Source organism: Phyllobates terribilis, unplaced genomic scaffold (assembly GCF_046119375.1).
Source record: "Phyllobates terribilis strain yellow unplaced genomic scaffold, ASM4611937v1 Scaffold_2__4_contigs__length_985480577, whole genome shotgun sequence".
Lineage (NCBI taxonomy): Eukaryota > Metazoa > Chordata > Amphibia > Anura > Dendrobatidae > Phyllobates > Phyllobates terribilis.
The window spans coordinates 323,258,228-323,280,695 of NW_027362762.1; positions in this window are offsets into that span (position 1 = coordinate 323,258,228).

The following is a 22,468-nucleotide window of genomic DNA, read 5'->3' on the forward strand; positions in this document are numbered from 1 at the left end:
TTCACTTTGCTGGTACTGTAAAATGCAGGTTTTTTTCTGGAGCAGCTTGTGAACATGCCTTTATATTGCAAATGAGTAAAACCATCAGTAAATTTGCAGCATGCCTATTATGTTGCAGCATGGATAAATTATGTACTGATGTTTGAAAATCCATTTTCATGAACTGCTATTTGTTGCCGACTTTTAATGCTGATGTCTCAATAGAAATCTGTGATAAATCTGACACATCTGAACATAAGCTGAAAAGTCACTAGAAATATTAGATGGAAATTACACATCAATGAAGTTTACATCTGCTCGTGTCCTCTCATCAGCGGTACATGTTGGGTGCATACTTTAACGTATACCTCTGACAGGGGCTGTCACCTCTGAATGGCTGTGTCGGATGCCTATGATGGATGCCATGATACTTAAAAAATTTCAAGAAAGGTAAAAGGGTTATTAAGGACCTTGAAGGGGTCGTCCAGGCAAATAAAACTTTGGCCATGGGATTGGACATGTAAAACATGACAAACTCATTCATATTCACCTACCGGCCCTTATCTGAATCCAGCGCAGGCAGTTCAGTAGTCGGCACAGAAACAGGAAGAGGTGATGTGGTGATGTTACCTTTCCACCAGCCACTGGACTGCAGACTGATTGACTGCAGCAGTCAGGTAACTTGAGAACTGCATCATCGGATACTTCAGAATGACAGTCTGCTGAAAGTTACCTAACCGCTGCTGCACCACAGACCGCAATGGTCCGGCAGCTGGTGGAACAAGTATCACAGAGTTTATTATGTTTTACCACATATCCAGTTTCCCATGGTCAAAGTTTTGCTTTGCCTAGACAACCTCTATAATAAAATTTTTACCCTGGACAGTCATGTCTGAAAGGAGTTGTCCATTACTCGGACAACCCCTTCTCAATCCGCATGCTTCCTCCTTTTAAAATAACACCACTTATACACATCTCCGATACTGGCGCCTTTCCAGCGGTGTCGGCACTGTCTGTCCCAGCGATCGCGTAACAGTGTGACATCAAGTGAACTTTGGCCAACCATTGGCTCCTTCACTCTCCCGCCTTCTGACAAATCACTTACATCCGGAGAAAGTGAGCGCTGTTGATCTCTCTTCAATTGGACGTATGTGATATGTCTGAGGGTGAGGAGAGTAAAGAGGCTGCTAATTGGCCGCAGGGTTCGCGTGACGTCACACTGTTACGCGATCACCGGAAGAGACAGTGCCGGCTCTGGAGGGGAGTATAAGTGCTGTTATTTTAAAAGGGGGAAACATATGGATTGAGAAGGGGATGTCCAAGTAGTGGAAATAAATAAAATAACAAACAGAAACATACCCACCTACTGTTTCCCCCCGTGGATCCAGAGAAGGTCGCTCTGATGGTCTGCACCAGCACCAGAAGACATAAGGTCACCTTATTTCTTCACTGTATCACCGATGTCTGTGATTTGCTACATTTGACCTTGAGAGATACCACAAATGGAAAGAAGAACGATGATGGACCGACACGATGGAGGAACAAGTGAATCTAATGGTAACAGGTTAAGCATGTAAATGCAAAAGTGTGAAAACACCTGCACTCCGCCACAGTCATAGACATTTATAACCGGTAGTTGCCTTTCTTGTAGCCCAAAATAGCAGCAGATTATGGTGCTGTCTTTGGCTAAGAAGAAATAAATAGGTAAGTGTTGGCCGGCTATTTCTGGGTTGAGGAGGCCGGATATTTTTTTGTAACACCTATCACAATTTTTACAAGTACCGGTAATTTTAATTATGCATGTTCATGACACTACTGTGGAATAAGGTGTGAGTTGGCCAGATATTAAGTGGTGGAGGAAGCTGCATTTTTTTAAATGCCTATTATAATTTTATCTATAACTGGATCTCAGGGTCATGATAGTACTGCTATGGCAATGAGAAATAACATGCATTATACTTATTTATATAGTGCCATTAATCCCCCAGAAATTCTCATCACTGTCCCCATTGAGGCTATCAATCTAAATTCCCTGTCAGTATGTCTATGGAGTGTGGGAGGAAACTACTCGTTTGTCAGTTGATTTGGTCATTCATGCCAACATAAAAATCATAGTTATTGGCAGCACATTTGTCACTCAAACTAAAGACAACAAGGAAGACAAACAAAGGGGATAACTTAGCTTGAGCAAACACCAGAGGGGAAACGCCAACTGTCCTCCAAGAGCACCAGAGAAGAAGCTAGCCAACTGCTAGCGCTCCAAGCCAAAGCCAAGGAACATAGAAATATCACCGGCGGTTCCCTGCAGAAAACTGAGGGTTTTTAACTCCCTTGCAAGGGTGTGTCAGTTGACAGCAGGAGGGAGTTCGCCCCTGGGTCTTAAAGTAAGAAAGATTACGAAGGCGTCTGCAATGCCAAACGTAGTGACCTTCTGCAGCCAGAACCAGAGTGACTATCTATAACACCGGACACCCCCGTGAAAACATTGCCCTGTGTAAACAGGATACAAATCTCCTACTGGAAATGGACCTTTGGCCACATTCAGTATTTGGTCAGTATTTTACGATCCGTATTTGTTAATCACAACCAGGAGTGGATCAGAGGAAAAGTATAATAGAAACACGTCACCACTTCTGTATTTATCACTCACTCTTGGTTTTGGCTTACAAATACTGATGTAAAATACTGACCAAATACTGAACGTGTATATAGTCGATCAATGCTTGTTATCGGCATAAATCTTACCATACACATGCATCTATAGTTCTTACCGACAATGACACTCAGATCTACCTTTCTGGCCCAGACTTCACCTCTCTGCTGTCCAGAATCCCGGAGTGTCTATCTGCCATATCCTCCTTCTTCTCCGCTCCCTTCCTAAAGCTCAATGAGGACAAATCTGAACTCATTATCTTTCCTTCATCTCACTTATTTTCCCCACCTGATTTATCTATCACAATAAATTACATCATGACCGGAAATCCGCTGCCTCGGAGTAACCCTTGACTTTGCCCTGTCCTTTAAACCAGGGTTCCCCAACTCCAGTCCTCAAGGCCCACCAACAGGTCATGTTTTCAGGATTTTCTTAGTATTGCACAGGTGATGTAACTATTGCCTGTGCTGATGATGGAATTATCACCTGTGCAATACTAAGGAAATCCTGAAAACATGACCTGTTGGTGGGCCTTGAGGACTGGAGTTGGGGAACCCTGCTTTAAACTACACATCCAAGCTCTCACCACCTTCTGCTGCCTCCAGCTTAAAAATATTTCAAAATCCGCCCTTCTCTAAACCCTTAATCTACTAAAATGCTTGTACATGCCCTCATCATCTTCCACCTCGACCACTGCAACATCCTCCTCTGTGACCTACCTGATGCCTCACTAATTGATTTTTCTCCTCGCTATTCCTTCGCTTCCCACCTTAGCAAATCCTTTCATTGGCTCCCAATTCCCCAGCGTATCCAGTTCAAACTACTAACAGTGACCTACAAAGCAATGCATATTCTGTCTCCTCCGTACATCTCCGAACTAATCTCCCTATATCTTTCCTCACGTAATCTCTGGTCCTCCCAAGACCTTCTTCTCTCCTCCACACTTATTCCTTCCTCACCCAATTGTCCCCAGGACTTCTTCTGAATGTCCCACATCCTCTGCATTTTTGGCCTCAATACATCCGATTATCCACCACATTCGGATCCTTCAGACGGAACCTGAAAACCAAACTCTTCAAGAAAGTTTACAACCTGCAATGACCATGCTGCTACCTCAACACCACCGGATCTACTGCAACCCCCCAACCTACTGTCTCCTTCCCCATCATCCTGTAGAAAGTAAGCCCGCAAGGGCAGGGTCCTCTTCCCTCTATACCAGTCTATTATTGTTAGATTGTTTACTGTAAGGCTATGTGCACACTGTGCATTTTTGATGCGTTTTTGCGGCATTTTTTTCCACGCGGAAATGCACCAAAAACGCGAGGTCATCCGTGTGCCAGCTAATGCAATGGCAATCCTGAAGTGCTGTGCACATGATCAGGAATTTTCCTGTCAGGATTGGCATTGCATTTAAATCTGCAGCACATCAATTCTTTGTGCGTTTCTGCAGCGTTTTTCACCCATAGACTTGAACTGAGTCAGTCAAATCTGCAGCAAAAACGCAGGTATAAATATATTTACAGATTTGCTGCGGATGTTTGCTGCGTATTTGACTGACTCAATTCCAGTCAATGAGTCAAAAACGCCGCAAAAATGCACAAAGAATGGTACCTGGGGAAGACTACTCCTCCCATCATCTGACAGCCGCTCTCGCTGATAACAGCGGGAGCAGGCGTGGCTGAGGGGAGAAGTAGTCTCCACAGTCAGCGTCTGTGCGGTGTTCAAAAAAAAAAAAAAAGTAAAAATCTATATTAAAATAAATTTTCTCACCTGACCACCCTCCTCCCGATGTTCCACGGCGACCCGATCACCCGGCAGCTGGCAATACATTGACAGGAGAGCGACCGCTCCCGGCAGTGTACATCACTGCACTGCTGGGACTGAGTTCACTGGAGTTCATCAGCTGAAGATCAGCTGACAAGCTCAAGGACCTCACTTACGGCAACACTGATGCAGAAAGTGAGGACACCAGAGATTATCAGCTGATGAACTCCGGTGAACTCAGCCCCAGCAGCGAAGCAATGTACACTGAAAGGAGTGATTACACTCCTGTCAGTGCATAGTGCTGTCTTCTACACCAGTCACATCAGTGATTGCTGGTGTGACTGCTGTGGAAGTGACCGAGATCGTCATGGGACACTGGGATTACTTCTTGACAGTGGACAGGTAAGAAATATGGTTGTTTTTTATTTATTTTTTTTTTTATTTATTTTTTTTACAGGAGACAAGGGCTTCGAGGATTGGGCGCTAGGTGAGCATATGGTGTTTTTTATTTTTCAATAAAAGATTAAAACCGTGTGGAAATTTATTTAAACAACATACTTTATTCTGCCCATATCTTTATTTGAAAAAAATGTCAAAAATCTTACTACAGGGTTAGTAATGGGGGAGCCCCTCCATTACTAACCTGGACTTCATGTCAGCCAATACAAGGCTGATATGAACCTCAACCTTATTACCCCACTCGCCACCGCTACACGGCAGTGGGAAGAGTGGAGGTTAAGCACCAGATTTGGCGCATCTTATGAATGTGACATTTCTGGGGCTGCTGAGAGCTGATATTATTAGCCATGCAGGGGGCCAGGATCCATGGCCCCTTTCCAGGCTATTAATATCAGTCCGCAGCTGTCTGTTTAGCCTTTGCTGGTTAGATTTTATAGGGGGACCCTATGTAATTTTTTTTTGTAATCTAGCCAGTAAAGGCTAAGCAAACAGCTGTGGGCTGTTACTAATAGCCAGGGAACATTAATAGCTAATGGCACCTTCCCCGGCTACTAATATCTGCTCCCAGCGGTTGGTTTTCCCTCTACTGGTTATGAAAATGACATGGGAGTCCACGCCATTTTTTTTTTTTCAATTTTAGGCTATGTGCCCACAATCCATTCATAGTAGCGCTTTGGACGCAGCATATTTTGGATAAATCAAAAAACGCCTAAAAAAAGCATCAAAATCATGGCAAAACGTCCGTTGTTTCTGCGTTTTTCCGGCCTAGAGATACAGAAACCTTAAGGTATTTTCTGCATTCAAATCTTGAACGTGTGCACATAGCCTAAGTGATATCTGTATTTTGTATGTAACCCCTTCTCATGTACAGCACCATGGAATCCATGATGCTATATAAATAAATAATAATAATCCATAAAATAGTACAGATTGTGTGGGTTACAGACATATATAGCATTTATTAAATGTTACTATGTGGTTGACAGCTATCTCTCCTGAATTGCTAATACACAGTAAGCAAAACCTACAAACAAATGGAAGTCAAAACGCCATAAACATCTAAAAGATAATACATTCTTTATTAACATCAATAAATTAAAATTACTTAAAAAATGGGGAAATAACTAGTAGACAGAACATTCCAAACACTGGTTATATCACAGTGCTCCACATAGGGGTGCCATAATGGTATCCCACAAGAGAAGGGATTCAAAATTCTCAAATATATATATATATATGTATCAAAAATTGATCTAGCCTGGTGAAATATGTAAAGTGTTGCTGAGCTGAATGTGAAGGGGAAATATAAACCATGTGAATAAGATAAGATAAGTATCTATTTTTATCTATTCTAAGGCTGCAGAAACGTTAAAAAACACATGGTAGAAGGTCTGCCATGTTCCCCAATGATAATCCGCATGTGCTGTGCACATGATGCGGAACTTTCCGCTGCGGATTATCATTGCGGAAAAAAACGCAGCACCGCCAATTATTTTGCGGAAGCGCTGCATTTTCGCCGCCAGTGACTTGCATTAGAACGCATGGATTCCGCATCACTGTATATGTAGATGCTCATTCCATGCGTTCTAATGTGCGGATGGTACCCGGGTGTGGAGGAGAGGAGAGTCTCCTCCGGACCCGGGTACCACAGAAAACTGTAAAAAAAAAGAATAAAATAAATATATACTTACCTTCTACCCCGAAAGAAGCTACCGCGAAACGCGGTAAATTGAAGTTTGTTATTCTTTCAGACCTAGGGGTGTGTGCAATATGCTTAGAAAAGATAAAAATAGATACTTATCCACCTGTTTTATGTTTCCCCTTGACATTCAGCACAGCAACACTTTACTTATCTCACAAGGCTAGATAAATTTTTGCTATATATATCGATTTAATTGAGGATTTTGAATCCTTTCTCTTCTCTTATGGGATACCTTTATGGCACCGCTATGTGGAGCACTGTGATATCACCAGTGTTTGGATTATTCTGTCTACTAGCTATTTCCCCATTTTTTAAGTGATTTTAATTTATTGATGTTTATAAAGAATGTATTGTCTTTTAGATGTTGATGGTGTTTTGACTTCCGTTCGTTTATAGGTTTTGGTTATACATGGAAGTGCCTTACAAATTTTTGACTTTAGATAGGTTGAATAATACACAGTAAGGCCTGGCAGCGCTCCAGTGTTCTCCATAAAAGAGCCGCTGTCAGACTCCTCTGGTGGCGGATTGCCTCCCGGACAACAAAAGGATGAACTGTTGGAAATCTGACGCCAAGCAGGTTCGGCTGACTTTAGTCTGTTTTCCCTCTGCTTTAAGGAGGAGTCACAGCTGATTTTAACATCAAGATGAACATACTTTACATTAATATATTACATAATCATATTGCCCTGAGTCATCAACGTGCAAGGTCATCTTTAGAGCACAATGAACGCTATAAAAACGAAACCCAGAAAACACTGGCAAAATTGCAGTTAATTTCAACATTTCACCTAATTTGGATTTGTTTTACCATTTTTTAGCACATTATATGGAAAAGTAAATAGTATCTATCAAAACTACATCCCGTCCTGCAAAACACAAGCCGTCATATAGCTATGTCAATGGAAAAATATAAAAAAGAAAGGAGAAAAGAAGGAAAGAAAGAAATCATAAAAATTGCCTACGTTTTGATTGTGTCATCATTTTAAAAAGTAACATCAAAACTTACAAATTCACTCCACTCACCAGGTGGCGTAAAAACCAGAAACATCACTAAACATGAGGCTACATTCAGGGCTGTATTAGCCACTAGGCACTGGAGGGCGGGTGCATAGGGAGGCAGGTTAAAGGGACGGCGCCATCTGGAAGGAAACATTTTTTTTCTTTTTTTAAACCCCCAAACCCTTGGCTGGATCAAGTAGGGAAACTTTTTTTCAGGGGGAGGGGGAATATGCGAGTGCGAAGCAGGGGCAGAGGAGCACTAAACAGTTTCCCACCTAAACGGAAGAAAATATATCTGAATGGTATAGGACCTGCGATGACGTCACAATCATGTGACTCGAGGGGGGTGCATAAAGTTTTGCCGGCTGGAAGCAGCAGGAGAAGCTGTAGGAGATGGGAAATCTGAGACGTAATGAGAGAACAGGGTACACGGTGAGTGCAAAGTGTATGTGATAGAGGGGTGCAAACTCTGTGGGCTATGGCGGTGCAGGGAGTGAGAGATAGAGGGGTGCAAGGTGTATGTGATAAGGTGAGAGAAAAGTGCAAGGGGGTGCAGGTTGTGTGAGATAGGGGGTGCAGGGTGTTTGAGATAGAGGTGTGCAAGGGGTGGTAGGGTGTGTGAGATAGAGGTGTGCAAGGGGTGGTAGGGTGTGTGAGATAGAGGTGTGCAAGGGGTGGTAGGGTGTGTGAGATAGAGGTGTGCAAGGGGTGGTAGGGTGTGCGAGATAGAGGTGTGCAAGGGGTGGTAGGGTGTGCGAGATAGAGGTGTGCAAGGGGTGGTAGGGTGTGTGAGATAGAGGTGTGCAAGGGGTTGTAGGGTGTGCGAGATAGAGGTGTGCAAGGGGTTGTAGGGTGTGCGAGATAGAGGTGTGCAAGGGGTTGTAGGGTGTGCGAGATAGAGGTGTGCAGGGTGTGTGAGATAGAGGTGTTCAAGGGGGGTGCAGGGTGTGTGAGATAGAGGTGTGTGAGATAGAGGGGTGAAGGGTGCTTGATATAGGGGGTGCAGAGTGCGTGAGAGAGGGGTGCAAGGGGGTACAGGGTGTGTAAGAAAAGGGGGTGATGGGTGCGTGAGATAGGAGGGTGCAGGGGGCATGAGAGAGAGGTGCATGATGCGTGAGAGGGGTGCTGTGAGATAGAGGGGTGCAGGCTGTGTGTGATAGAGCACCACAAAGGAGGTGAAGACGAGGGAGAAGGTAAGTGCTCCATAGTGTAGCTGAAGATGCGAGGAACTTTTTCTGTGGACTCTGGCTGGGGGAATAGCGGAATTCACTCAGTATATAAAGTGAGGGCACAGTATGAGAGGCAGTATACAAAAGTAAGGACAGTTTAAGGACACAGTATTGGGGGAGCAGTATACGAGGGACACCGTGAGGGCACATTATGGAGGCTGTATGGTGTAAAAAGGGGACCTGAAGATGTGGACAGTGAGGAGGCCATAGTTCATATCACAGGTATATTGTGTAGTTTGGAGAGCGTATAAGCCATACTTGTTAAGGGGAGATGGTTTGACGCATATTATTCATAAGGAAAGCCAGTGTAGCGGCCATAGTTAATGTGGGAGGAATGGTGGGTATAGTATATACGAGGGACAGTGTGCAGGCCATGTATCATAAGGGGAGCAGTGTGGGGGTCAGTTTTTGGGCAGGGAGCACAGTGGGACAATTATTTATTCAGGTGCACATCATAAGGCTTATTTAGTGCACATCATGTGTGGATATTTTTTATTTCGGCGTAATTATGAGACTGTTATTTTTAAATGCAATGTGTTGGAATGTGCTGTAGAAGACCAGAGAAGAGGGAAGTCTGCAGAGACGACCTGTAGATGTCCAAAGTCACCCTGGGGTCTGGACCAAATGAAGAAGAAAGGGATGAGAACATTTCCAATCAGGACTATCCACTGCCTATTGTATCAGGTACGTATTATTACACGCACTGCGATCGTGACCGCACACAAGCGGTGCGGGGCGACTACCACCAGGTGTCAGCTGATTCTCAAAGCTGATACCAGGTGCCGTGTGCCAGGAGTGGTCAAACACCGCTCCCGGCACATTAACCCCGGCAATGCTGCTATCAAAGTTGATAGCAGCGTTTCGGGAGCAAGGTGAGGTAAGCGCGGCTTACTTACCTCCTCTCCGGCGTCCCGCGCTATCTGTACCGGGTCCCGGTAGTTGTCATGGTGTCCCGATGTCGTCATGATGACATCCGGGTCACCAGACAGCAGGAAGTCACTTTAATCATGCGCAGTGCGCGATCAAAGTAACTTCTGCGTGTGCAGCGCTGACATGCAGCATAACATAGAGATGGTGCTGCATCTCTATGCTATGCAAGTGATCAACCTGCAAAAAATCAAAGTCCCATAGTGGGACAAAGTGTAAAAGTAAAAAAAAAGAAAGTAGAAAAAAAATAAACAAAATTGTAAAAATATAAAAAAAAAATAAAAATATACTGTCCCCATAAATAAATATTATGAAAAAAAAAAACCCCAAACCAATAAAAGTACACATATTTGGTATTGCCGTATCCGGAACGACCTGACCTATAAAACTGTCCCACTAGTTAACCCCTTTAATGAACACGGTAAAAAAATAAATAAAAAATGAAGCAAAAAACAATGCTTTATCATCATACCACCAAACAAAAAATGGAATAAAACGCAGTTAAAAGGACGAATATAAATAAAAATGGTACTGCTAAAAACATCATCTTGTCCCGCAAAAAACAAGCTGACATACAGCTCCTTCAGCCAAAAAATAAAAAAGTTATAGCTCTCAGAATAAAGCGATACAAAAATATTACTGTATTTTTCGGACTATAAGACACACTTTTTTCCTCCAAAATTTTGTAGGAAAGTGGGTGGTGCGTCTTATAGTCCGATGTACATAAATATTGTGGCTGTGGGTGGTAGGGGAAGCGGCAGCGGCTGAGTAGCGGGGCACAGGAGGCAGCAGCCTACACTGTGCCCACTACTAAAGAAAATTAATATTCACTGCTCCCCATGCCCATGGGGAGCAGTGAATATTCATTTTCCTTAATAGCCGACACACTGCCTGCAGCGCGGCTCCTGGTATGTATGGTACCCTTCATCCCAGTATGTATGGCTCCCCTCATCCCAGTATGTATGGCACCCTTCATCTCTGTATGTATGGCCCCCCTCATCATAGTATGCTTGGCATCCCCTGATCCCCATCACGCTGCACAGAAAAAAAATAAACACTCATACTCACCTCCTCTCTCCTTCAGCACTGTGTCTTGCTCTGTGTCGGAATAGTCACTGCTCCCCACGCCGGGACTGTGTGCGTGGGGAGCAGTGACCATTTATTCTCCCTAATAGTGCGCACTCTGTACCCACAGCATGGCTCCTACTGCGCTCGGCTGTCAGTGTGCCCGCTATTAAAGTCCATGAATATTCACCACTCCCATGGGTGTTGTGAATATTCATGGAGTTTAATAGTGGGCACGCTGACAGCCTAGCGCAGCAGGAGTCGCGCTGCGGCTATGTGGCGCCCCTGAGGGTTAGACCGCCACAGGGATGCTGCACTTCTTTAATGGAGTGTAGTGCTCCTCCTCTGGGGTAAGAAAAGTGTGATGGTCGGGACCCAACCTTTGCATCCAACACCACATTTCTCCACCAGAGGGGGCTAGAATACACCAGGTGCTGCCCTCCTGGTTACAAGAAGACTGGGGAACCAAGAGTGAGGGGATCCAGTTAGTGGGTGAGGGTGGAGGACTTACAATTTAGTGACACTTAAAATTTCATATTTAATAAAAAGCCATTTTGGTTCTTGGTCCTTTTTAGTCTAGTCTGCTGATGGTTCTTTGACTGTCTTTGGACTGTGAGGTACTGTGATCTCCCACCCTGAACGTGGATCCTGTGTGGACCTGCAGTGGATGGAGACACGGCCCTCGTACCCGGGCCTTGGGACGAGGGGCAGGTTGTAGACAAGGAATGTCTCAACCCAGTCAAGGACCACGACCAAGAAGGCCCGGAGCTTAAGAGTGTAGCTCCACAGCAAATGGATCCCAGGGAGGATGCAGACGGAGCAGAGTACGCCACCTGTCCTCGCCGACCTGATATATTCAGAGGGAGTCTGGCTGCAAGAGGGGTACCGGCCCCTGACATCCGACCTTGCTACGCCATGTCCTGGTCGGGAAGCCCGGTAGGCCCTGAGGATCCCACCGGGTATCGGAAGGAGTGGAGCTGCCACCCGTGCCCTTTTTCTGAGAGGAGTTCAGAGGGAGACCCGGCCTATTTACACACACAGACAGGAGAGGATACGGTCTGTAGTTCAGGAACACTCTGGTGCGGGGTCCCGATTGAATGCTGGACTTGCTCGGAGGTTGTCAGACCCCCGTCCCTGGTGACCGCAGGACTCCGCGGGGAGCAGGGAGTCGCCTTCCTTCTGCCATCTCTAATGTGAGTAAAGCCTTGGAAGTTCACCCCTATGGCCTCCGGACTGTTTATTCTGCGCTGCACCGCACGACGCGGCACCCATACTCCTCTACTACTACCCCCTCCATCCTGTCCCTCTGCCCTGAGGCCTCGCTCCGCCTGTGGGGAGTAGTAACTTTTACCGCCATGACACCATGCCTCAGCGGACTGCAGCGGCGCTGGTGGCCTTCACCAGGTGCCACAGGTGGCGTAGTCGTAATCAGCCACTCAACTCGGATAAGCGCGCACCATCCTTTTTAATGTGACAGCCCTGAGCACGGGTCGGGTCCGGGCCACGGCTGCACCCCCATCTCTCCATCTCAGGACCCGACTCCGAGTCCCCCATCTCACAGGGTAAAGAAAAGGGCTTCCGAGAAGAGGCGTCACGACTTTGCGTAGTCGGCAGGATCGCGTGCCCTCAGCAAAGGAAGGAATTACCCATTGCTACCGGGTAATGTGTGCCTTACACCTTGAACTGTCGTTTTAGACTTAAAATGGTGCCCGCCCAAGAAGAACAGGCGCCATAATGTTGTGAAAAGACGGTCTTTGAACACCTCCCATCGTGGGCTGGGCTCCCGCTTGGCGCCAAAAATGTGGACTGCCCCTTCCATCAGAGACTGTCCGCGGGGTAATGCCCGTCAAACCGGATAGGCCAAACGAAGGTGGGCCTGTCAGCATGCCGCCCAGGAACCGCCCTGAAAGAGGAGGAAAGAAGAAAAGCAACAAGGTGCGGCCATTGCAGTCGGAGGTTGGCATTCTTCAGAGGCAGACATGGACGCTTCTGGAGCGCAACCCACCGAACCTTCTGAACCCGGTTCAGGCCCTTCACCCGGCGGGGAGTGAGGCGGCAGCGTGTTAACTGCGGGAGATATGGAATTTCTCCGACAGGAAGCCCGGGGTCTCATGCGGAGACAGAGAGAGGCCCAGGAGGCGGTGACGGCTGCGTGGCGGGAAGAGATGTTGCTACGTATCCGGGCCCGCCGCCAAGGAGTTGAAGTCCCAGGACAAGGAGACGCGGTGACAGAGGCCGTGAGCAGCCCCGCAGCGGGTGAGTGTGCTGCCCCTGCCCCGGCTACAGAGCCTACAGTCCCTATCCTGGACCTCATGGCCGAATATCTCATACCCAGTGCGACCACCTGGGAGCAGGTCTTGGCTCCGGAGCTGCAAACGGCAGCTATAGGTGCGGACCTGCGATGCCGCCCTAATCCCGATCCCGAAGTGCCTGAAGCTGCAGAGGTGTCCACCGGCTCCAACCCGGATTGGTCTGTGCTCGCAGAGGACCCGCAGCAACCCTTGATGACACCGCTACCCGCACCAGCAGTAACCTGGCCGGAGGCTGAGGAGTGGGCCTGGGACAACCAGGGGGGGGACCTGATGGGCTTCCCCCGGGAGACCCGGGCTGAAGCGCAGAGGAGGAGCCAGCGGTGCATTGAGCAGATACTCCAGCTCGCTCGGGAGCAACGTCAACGGGAGCTCCACTGCGAGTGCCTTGAGGTACGGGCCAAAGTTGCTAAATCCCGGGCTCGTCAGGAGGAGGCCACCCGTCCCAGTCCCCGAGCGGAAGGGCAAGTCGTCCGCTTCCACCATGAGGCAGGGTGGGGGTTCATCAGAAGTCCCCAGTACCAGGATGACGTGTTTGTCAGCCGGCGGGACGTCGAGCCGCGTCTGAAGAAAGGACACCCTGGCCGGATCCTCTTCCCGGGCGATATAGTGACTTATTCTCGCCAACAGGGAGTGCGGGGGTGGTACGCCCTGGATGTACACAAAGTGTCCGGGAGCGACGCCCCCTCGCGCCCAGCCTCAGGGGACCGGTCAGCCTCCGTCGGGAGGAACGAGCCTTTTCACAGGAGGGAACCCAAGGTTTAAGCAGCCCCGGCTGTTGCAATTTGTTTAAAAGTTAATGTGTTGACATTTTTATTCTTTTGCTTTATAATCCCAGTTTCTAGAGACATGTGTCCCTGCGGACTTGCAGCAGACAGACTCTTTACTTGTATATAGTTTGCATCTCTTTAGGTGCTCCATATTGGTTTTATACAAAACCGCGGACATTTCTACCTCAAGACCTCGGAAGGAAAACCTGTCAGGGTGGCACTGTGGGAGGTCCAACTCGGGATCTTCATGCCCTGCAGCCACCCCAGGGCCCGCGGTGAGGGTTTGGGGCAGGTCCCTCATATTTCTGAACTGACTCTGCGTCTTTGTACCTTAATTAGTCTGTCTGTACAAAATGTCTCTGGAAAAATGCTAGCACTTTTATAATTTTATACTTTTGTATTTTTGTACTGTATATTCTGTTTTGCAACGTTTAAGAAGATGTGCCTCCCATAAAGGGAAGATAGCTCATGTTTATATAAAAAGAAAATTTCCTGGGTGTTACTCTTTTGCAGCCCGCGGACGTGCTGTGTTTCACCAGGGGGGAATGTGGCGCCCCTGAGGGTTCGACCGCCACAGGGATGCTGCACTACTTTAATGGAGTGTAGTGTTCCTCCTCTCGGGTAACAACAGTGTGATGGTCGGGACCCAACCTTTGCATCCAACACCACATTTCTACACCAGAGGGGGCTAGAATGCACCAGGTGCTGCCCTCCTGGTTACAAGGAGACTGGGGAACCAAGAGTGAGGGGAACCAGTTAGTGGGTGAGGATGGAGGACTTACAATTTAGTGACACTTAAAATTTCATATTTAATAAAAAGCCATTTTGGTTCTTGGTCCTTTTTAGTCTAGTCTGCTGATGGTTCTTTGACTATCTTTGGACTGTGAGGTACTGGATCTCCCACGCTGAACGTGGATCCTGTGTGGACCTGCAGTGGATGGAGACACGGCCCTCGTACCCGGGCCTTGGGACGAGGGGCAGGTTGTAGACAAGGAATATCTCAACCCGGTCAAGGACCACGACCAAGAAGGCCCGGAGCTTAAGAGTGTAGCTCCACAGCAAATGGATCCCAGGGAGGATGCAGACGGAGCGGAGTACGCCACCTGTCCTTGCCGACCTGATATATTTAGAGGGAGTCCGGCTGCAAGAGGGGTACCGGCCCCTGACACCCGACCTTGCTACTCCATGTCCTGGTCGGGAAGCCCGGTAGGCCCTGAGGATCCCACCGGGTATCGGAAGGAGCGGAGCTGCCACCCGTGCCCTTTTTCTGAGAGGAGTTCAGAGGGAGACCCGGCCTATTTACACACACAGACAGGAGAGGATACGGTCTGTAGTTCAGGAACACTCTGGTGCGGGGTCCCGATTGAATGCTGGACTTGCTCGGAGGTTGTCGGACCCCCGTCCCTGGTGACCGCAGGACTCCGCGGGGAGCGGGGAGTCGCCTTCCTTCTGCCATCTCTAATGTGAGTAAAGACTTGGAAGTTCACCCCTATGGCCTCCGGACTGTTTATTCTGCGCTGCACCACACGACGCGGCACCCATACTCCTCTACTACTACCCCCTCCATCCTGTCCCTCTGCCCTGAGGCCTCACTCCGCCTGTGGGGAGTAGTAATAACTTTGGCCGCCATAACACCATGCCTCAGCAGACTGCAGCGGCGCTGGTGGCCTTCACCAGGTGCCACAGGTGGCGTAGTCATAATCAACCACTCAACCTGGATAAGCCCACACCATCCTTTTTAATGTGACGATCCTGAGCACGGGTCGGGCCACGGCTGCACTCCCATCTCTCCATCACAGGACCTGACTCCGAGTCCCCCATCTCCCAGGGTAAAGAAAAGGGCTTTTCGAGTTGAGGCGTCACAGCTACAGTGTACGCGCTATTAGGGAGAATGAGTGGTCACTGCTCCCCACGCATGCAGTTCCGGCGTGGGGAGCAGTGACTCTTCTGGAACAGCATTTCGCTGTGTGAGGGCGCATGGCAGTTTCGCCATGCGCGGCTCACATAGTGAGAACCCTGTCGGCAACAGAGCAAGATGCAGCGATGGAGGAGAGAGGAGGTGAGTATGATTGTTTATTTTTTTCTGTGCAGCGTGATGGGGATCAGGGGGTGCCAAGCATACCAGGATGAGGGATGAGAGGGGCCACATATATTGGGATGGGGGGGCCATACATACAGGGATGAGTGGGGCCATGCATACAAGGATGAGGGGGGCCATGCATTCAGGGATGAGGCATGAAGGGGGCCATACATACAGGGATGAAGGGGGCCATACACACCAGGATGAGGGGGGACCATACATACAGGAATGAAGAGTGCCATACATACCAGGAAGAGGAATGATGGTACCATACATACCAGGAAGTGGGATGAAGGTGTGATAGGTTCCAGGATGGGTGTGAGGGGGGCCATACATAACAGGATGAAGGGTGCCATACATACCAGGAAGAGGGATGAGGGAGGCCATGCATACCAGGATGGGGGATTCGGGTGCCATGCATACCAATATGGTGGATTGGGGTGCCATGAATATCAGCATGCGGATGAGGGCCACATATAACAGGAAGGAGGGGGCCATATATACCAGGATGGGGAATATTAACAGAATTGGGGGACATTACCCCTATAACAGTGTCAGCAGCAGACCCCCTCCCACTTAACAGGGCATCATGACCACATTTTTTGCTTACATTTTTTTTTCTATTTTCCTCCTCTAAAACCTAGGTGCGTCTTATGGTCCAATGCATCTTATAGTCTGAAAAATACAGTATTTTTTTCTATAAAATAGTTTTTATAGTGTAAAAGCACCAAAACATAAAAAAACAATATAAATGTGGTACCGCTGTAAACGTACTGACTCAAAGAATAAAGCTACCTTATCAATTTTACCATGCGAAACGGCATGAAAAAAAAAACACCAAAAAAACAATTCCAATTGTTTTTTGTTTATTCTGCCTCCCAAAAATTGGAATAGAAAGCAATCAAAAAATGTCAAGTGCATTTGGTGGTCATGCCCAACTATTCAGAGTATTTGGCTCAAAATATTTGACCTATTTAACAAACTTTCCATATATAGGGCGCGACCTTCTTTGGAGTTTGCCTTACTATCATTAAGTGACATTTCAATGTCAGGTTTCAAAAAAGGCCTACTCAAACATTTCCTCACAGCTCACTGTACATAGTGAGTCAAGTATATTGTGCCAAGTGCTGCTCATATAAGAGGATGGTGGGCACTCTTGCACAGGGGCCCCCCGGAGGATTCTCCTGTGCTCTTGTGGGCCAGTCCAAGCCTGAGTACAATATATTGAATGCGGTGAATCCACATGCTTCAGTGAACACATGTGGATTCACCTGCGTTCAATAAACGCAGTGCTTTGAACACAGCATAAAGTATACTGTGTCCAAAGCGCTGCTTGTCTTATATTATATTGCCCTTAAATTGTCTATGTTAGCCCTGTTGGTAACCTGTGCATATTCTCTTCTGGGGAAGGCCCAGTCCATTTCATTGCAATAAGAAGAGAGTTACTTGCTGTATGTTCCTTGGTTGGATATTAAAGTGTCATTTTGATGAAGTTGGAAATGACTTCTTCTGCTGCTTCCTTTAATGTTACTGATCCTGATTATGTGTTTAGTGCATCAATCTAGTTTGTTCACCCTCACAGTGGAACAATACAGCTATGCTATATAATATGTACTCCATCCAGAAGGTTTGCCTGCTGCGTGAGCAGACTCTTCTGTTTGCTGACTTCCTAATATTCGTTGGCCAATAAGGAGACTCCGCCTCTGTGGGGTAATTAGTAGGGCTTATCTTTTGTAGTGGATGGGGAAACGAACAGAAATTTGCTAGCAGCTGAAAATGAATTTGTGTGACAGGTAAAAATGCCCAGACGACTCCTGCACACTGTCAGGATTCTCTGGTGCTGCAACGAGAGTGGACAATTACATGATCGCAAGTATGTGATTTGCATACTTCCGGCCACATTCCCACTAGACTTGCACAGCCTCGTTAAATGCTAGAGAATTGAGCGATGACCGAGTACGTCTAGTCGGCACTTGACCACATGTAAGCAAATCTCATGCTTGCGGTTACATTGGCACCAGAGAATACTGATAGCACACTGTACAGATTCAGAAGTTTGCAGTCACATAGAGTAACTGCAGACTTTCATCCCAAACCTGGACCACCCCTTGAAATAATTCTGTTATATTTCTTTAATTTGAAATTAAAGATATTTAAGAAAATTGTTTCAAGTTCACAAATTATAAATAGTACAGTAACAGAATTGTGCTAAAGTTTGAGGGTGTTTTTTCTTGCAATCTTTTTCATTGGTACAAGCATCAACATGCTACACTACCAATCATTTCTGATTGTCTTTGGAGTGGAGCATTATAAACACACAGTAACATTAGGAAAGCCTAAGTGAACATGTCAGAAAACCACGAATATAATGCATTTATTTCTTTAGCTCCTCTCTCATCTCAACTGGTAGGTGAATTTTTGGGTAGTGTAATCTTGTAAACTTTAAACAATATAATTACAGCTAATACCCACTAGGTGGCACATGTGCATAATAACTCAAAATAACTGTCAATGCTAATTGGTGTACTAATCAGGTCCAAGTGTTAAAAGGAATCAGTAGCCAGGTTTTTTGCTACCCTATCTGAGAGCAGCATGATGTAGAAACAAAGACCCTGATTCTACAGATGTATCACTTACTGGGCTGCTTGCCGCAGTTTTTACAGAATCACAGTTTTATCTGCTGCAGCTCATCTAGTTCTCTGAATGCTGAACTCTTTTTAATTCAGCCCACATGATTGGCAGCTTTCTGTGTACACTGTGCACAGGCAGAGAACTGTCCATCAGTGGTGGGGGTGGGGTTATACAGAGCTCATGAATATAGAGGACTACATGTCAGAAGGTTTACCAGTCCTCTAGTCAGGGTCGGACTGACCCGGCGGGGTACCGGTGAAATCCCTGGTGGGCCCCTATTGAGAGACAGAGACCTCTTCAGTCTCTGACAGCTCCTGCAGTTAGCACAGCGTCCTTCTCCCGTGTGTGGCGCCAGCAGCAGTACGTTCTGTGAGGGCGGAGCGACGGCTGCTTTACTCTCCAGCACCTCTTCTCATGCTGTGTGCAGCCCCTTTAATATAGGAGAGGAGATTGTGCAGACTGCTCTGTGTCTGTGAGCGCAAAGGAGTCTCCAGGATCAGAGCAGCTGCACAGTAACCTGTGTGTGGCATAAAGGTTAAGAAGTGTGTTTTAACTTCTTGCAATTTGTAACGCTAAGTGTGCAAACATGAAATATATGAAATATGAATAGCATTACTGCTGTAGAAAATAGAAATAACTGAGAAATCTTAGCGCATAAATTGGCCAATTCATGTGTACCTGGTAGCCACGGTAAGGCGTCTCTCAAAATACCAGGACCCTATCAATATGAATACCTCTCTAAGAGACTATGTCTGCTTGTGTGTGGGACAACAAGATCCTGCTGTAATTAAAATCGCCTGTGGCCTAGAGGCGGAGTGCGCAGTCAAAGCTAATGCATAGAAACAGAAGAAACAGACCGGCACTTCCAAAACAAGAAATAGTTTTGAACAAGGTGTGACTGCAGCGCTGAATCAAATATATATTTTATTTTTTTCTCATTTTCATTACAGAGATATTGGCTAATAAAGTTTAAATTCTAGTTTTTACTAAGACCAAAAGGTGTTGGTTACAAGAGATTCTTCTCTGGGGACTCTAATTTTTCTCCCCTGTATGACACTGACAAATCAAAAGCCGGAAGCAGGAAGGACAAAACACTCCTCCAGAGAAGCCAAGAGCTGACTCCCCGAAGCCTGTGCAATAGAATCCTGCGGCGCAGTGCACAGAGAGACGGGCCGGGATGAAGCAAAGCGCGCTTTCTATGACGTGCAGAGGAGGGGGGGGGGGATATGGTAAATAAGAACATAGGTGGGGATTTCGGGGAATAAAAAACAGATAAGCTGGGATTTCTTGGCATCCGGGGAAAGCCAAGCCTGTGCAAAACCAAGTTGATAAACACACATAGCTCTGCAATCAAATCTCTACTATGGACCATACAGGTATGTATATGTGACATGCAGAAGTAGTGCTGTTGCAGAGTGTGACATGCAGAAGTGGTGCTGTTGCAGAGTGTGACAAGCAGAAGTGGTGCTGTTTCTTTGGGAGCATTCAGCAACTATTGGAAGTGGCACAAGCACATGAGACAGGAAGAGTTGTGCTCCAGAAGCATCCAGCAACTAGAGGGGTTAACACAGTCACAGGAGAAGGGGAGTGTTTTAGCAGAGCCCCAGGGGGATTGTGGGGAAGTTGTTTACTGTCTGGCTGGAGCCAAAGAGAAAGGTGGTGTGTGTGTTCTGTATCTCACAGAAGCGTCCCTGCAAGTGAAAAGGATTCAAGTCAGGAGTGAAGCTAAGCACAAGTCAGGTAGAGTTCCTGAACTAGCAGTGTAGAGTATTTTCAGACAGAAAGATAAGGACTGGAAGAAATGGTGTCACAGGAATCATCTCCCTCAGCAAACCCTCCCCCCTCCTCCATCTCACTGTGCTGTAAAGAATGCTGTGGTCATTAATGTGCCTTTGCATTAGAACTGTGCTGTCCTTTACTACTGGGAAGACTGTGAACTGCTGTGCTGCTAAGGAAACTGTACTGTTTGTCACTGGAGCCTGTTGCTCATAAGACTTAACTTGCACTGGCTGTGCGGCTTCTTATTAAACGCTACTGTTTTACCATTTATGAGGACTCTTGACAAGTGTGTCTACCTACAACCTACATGTCTGTGCCTGAAGGTCAATACCCCTGTGTGCCTGAGAGAAGCTGCAGCACATGGTCTACGGTCGCCCTGAGTAACGGTTTCCCCAGGATTCCAAAGAATTCATGTAACCTGTCTCGCCCCTATCTGAACCTAGTGGCATGCGTGTAACATATAGATTTACTTTTCTATAACCTGTATGTTCATAGTAGAGGTCTGATATCTCCCAGGGGGTGACAGATTCCCTTTAAGAAGAAAAGCTGTGTCGTTACACAAGCCATCACACTACTAAATTGAGGGGTCTTAAAGGTTTTACCCCACAAAGAAATGTTTTTATTTTTTCTTAGTACATTAAACGCTTTTCATACTTCTATGAAGAAAAGGATGAAAAAAAACTAAGGCGATATTATGAAGAATGGATACACAGAGCCATCCTCAGGCATTGCTCACACATCCTTTGTGCGGAGAAATGAACTTTGGTTGACAGCAGCACTTCACTGGTAGCATCTATCTCCCCAATCTATGATCAATTGCGTTAGAAAAGACGTTGAGTTTACATCTCTACAAATACAGATGTCTCCCCCACTGATCTGCCTGTAATGGAGACTAAAGCTACATTTACACTGGTCGATAATCTGTCAGATTCTAACAGTACCAACCCATCATTCACAATATTTGTGTAATGTTAAAGGGTTCAGCAACTTAGCAAAAAGGATTGCAAATTAAAGTCCTAAATAGGGTTGATCATGTCCCAAGTCACTAGTTCGGTAACAGCTGGAGCATTGGAAAAAATAAATATTCATATTAGAGAGAGTTTTTTTCACTTCTCTTTCAATTCTATTATTACAGTTATTACAGTATCAACTCAAATATTTGTACAACGCTTTAAGAATTCATGTATTCAAAATAAATAACATCACTTAGGGCAGACCTGGGCAAAATGCGGCTCATGGTTGTCCTAGCCTGCAGGCCTCACTGGAACAGCCAGCCAAAGAGTTTATGCAATGGCACTTTCACTAATATCGGCATCCTCGGGATCCTCGGGATGAAGATACAAGGGAATATGTGACATGCAGAAGTAACACAAGCACATGAGACAGGAGTGTTGTGCTCCAGAAGCATCCAGCAACTAGAGGGGTTAACACAGTCACAGGAGAAGGGGAGTGTTTTTAGCAGAGCCCCAGGGGGATTGTGGGGAAGTTGTTTACTGTCTGGCTGGAGCTGAAGAGAAAGGTGGTATGTGTGTTTTGTATGTCACAGAAGCGGCCCTGCAAGTGAAAAGGATTCAAGTCAGAAGTGAAGCTAAGCACAGGTCAGGTAGAGTTCCTGAACAAGCAGTGCAGATTTTTGTCAGACAGAAAGATAAGGACTGGAAGAAATGGTGTCACAGGGATCATCTCCCTCAGCAAACCCTCCCAGCCTCCATCTCACTGTGCTGTAAAGAATGCTGTGTTCATTAATGTGCCTTTGCATTAGAACTGTGCTGTCCTGTACTACTGGGAAGACTTTGAACTGCTGAGCAGCAAAGGAAACTGTACTGTTTGTCACTGGAGCCTATTGTTCATAAGACTTAACTTGCACTGGCTGTGCGGCTTCTTATTAAGTGCTACTGTTCTACCGTTTATGAGGACTCTTGTCAAGTGTGTCTGGTCAGCAAGTGAAACAACCTATGTGTCTGTGCCTGAGGGTCAATACTCCTGTGTGCAGAGAAGCTGCAGCACATTGTCGATGGTCGCCCTGAGTAACGGTTCCCTCAGGATTCCAAAGAATTCATATAACCTGTCTCGCCCCTATCTGAACCTAGCGGCGTACGTGTAACATTGGTGGCCCGTACGG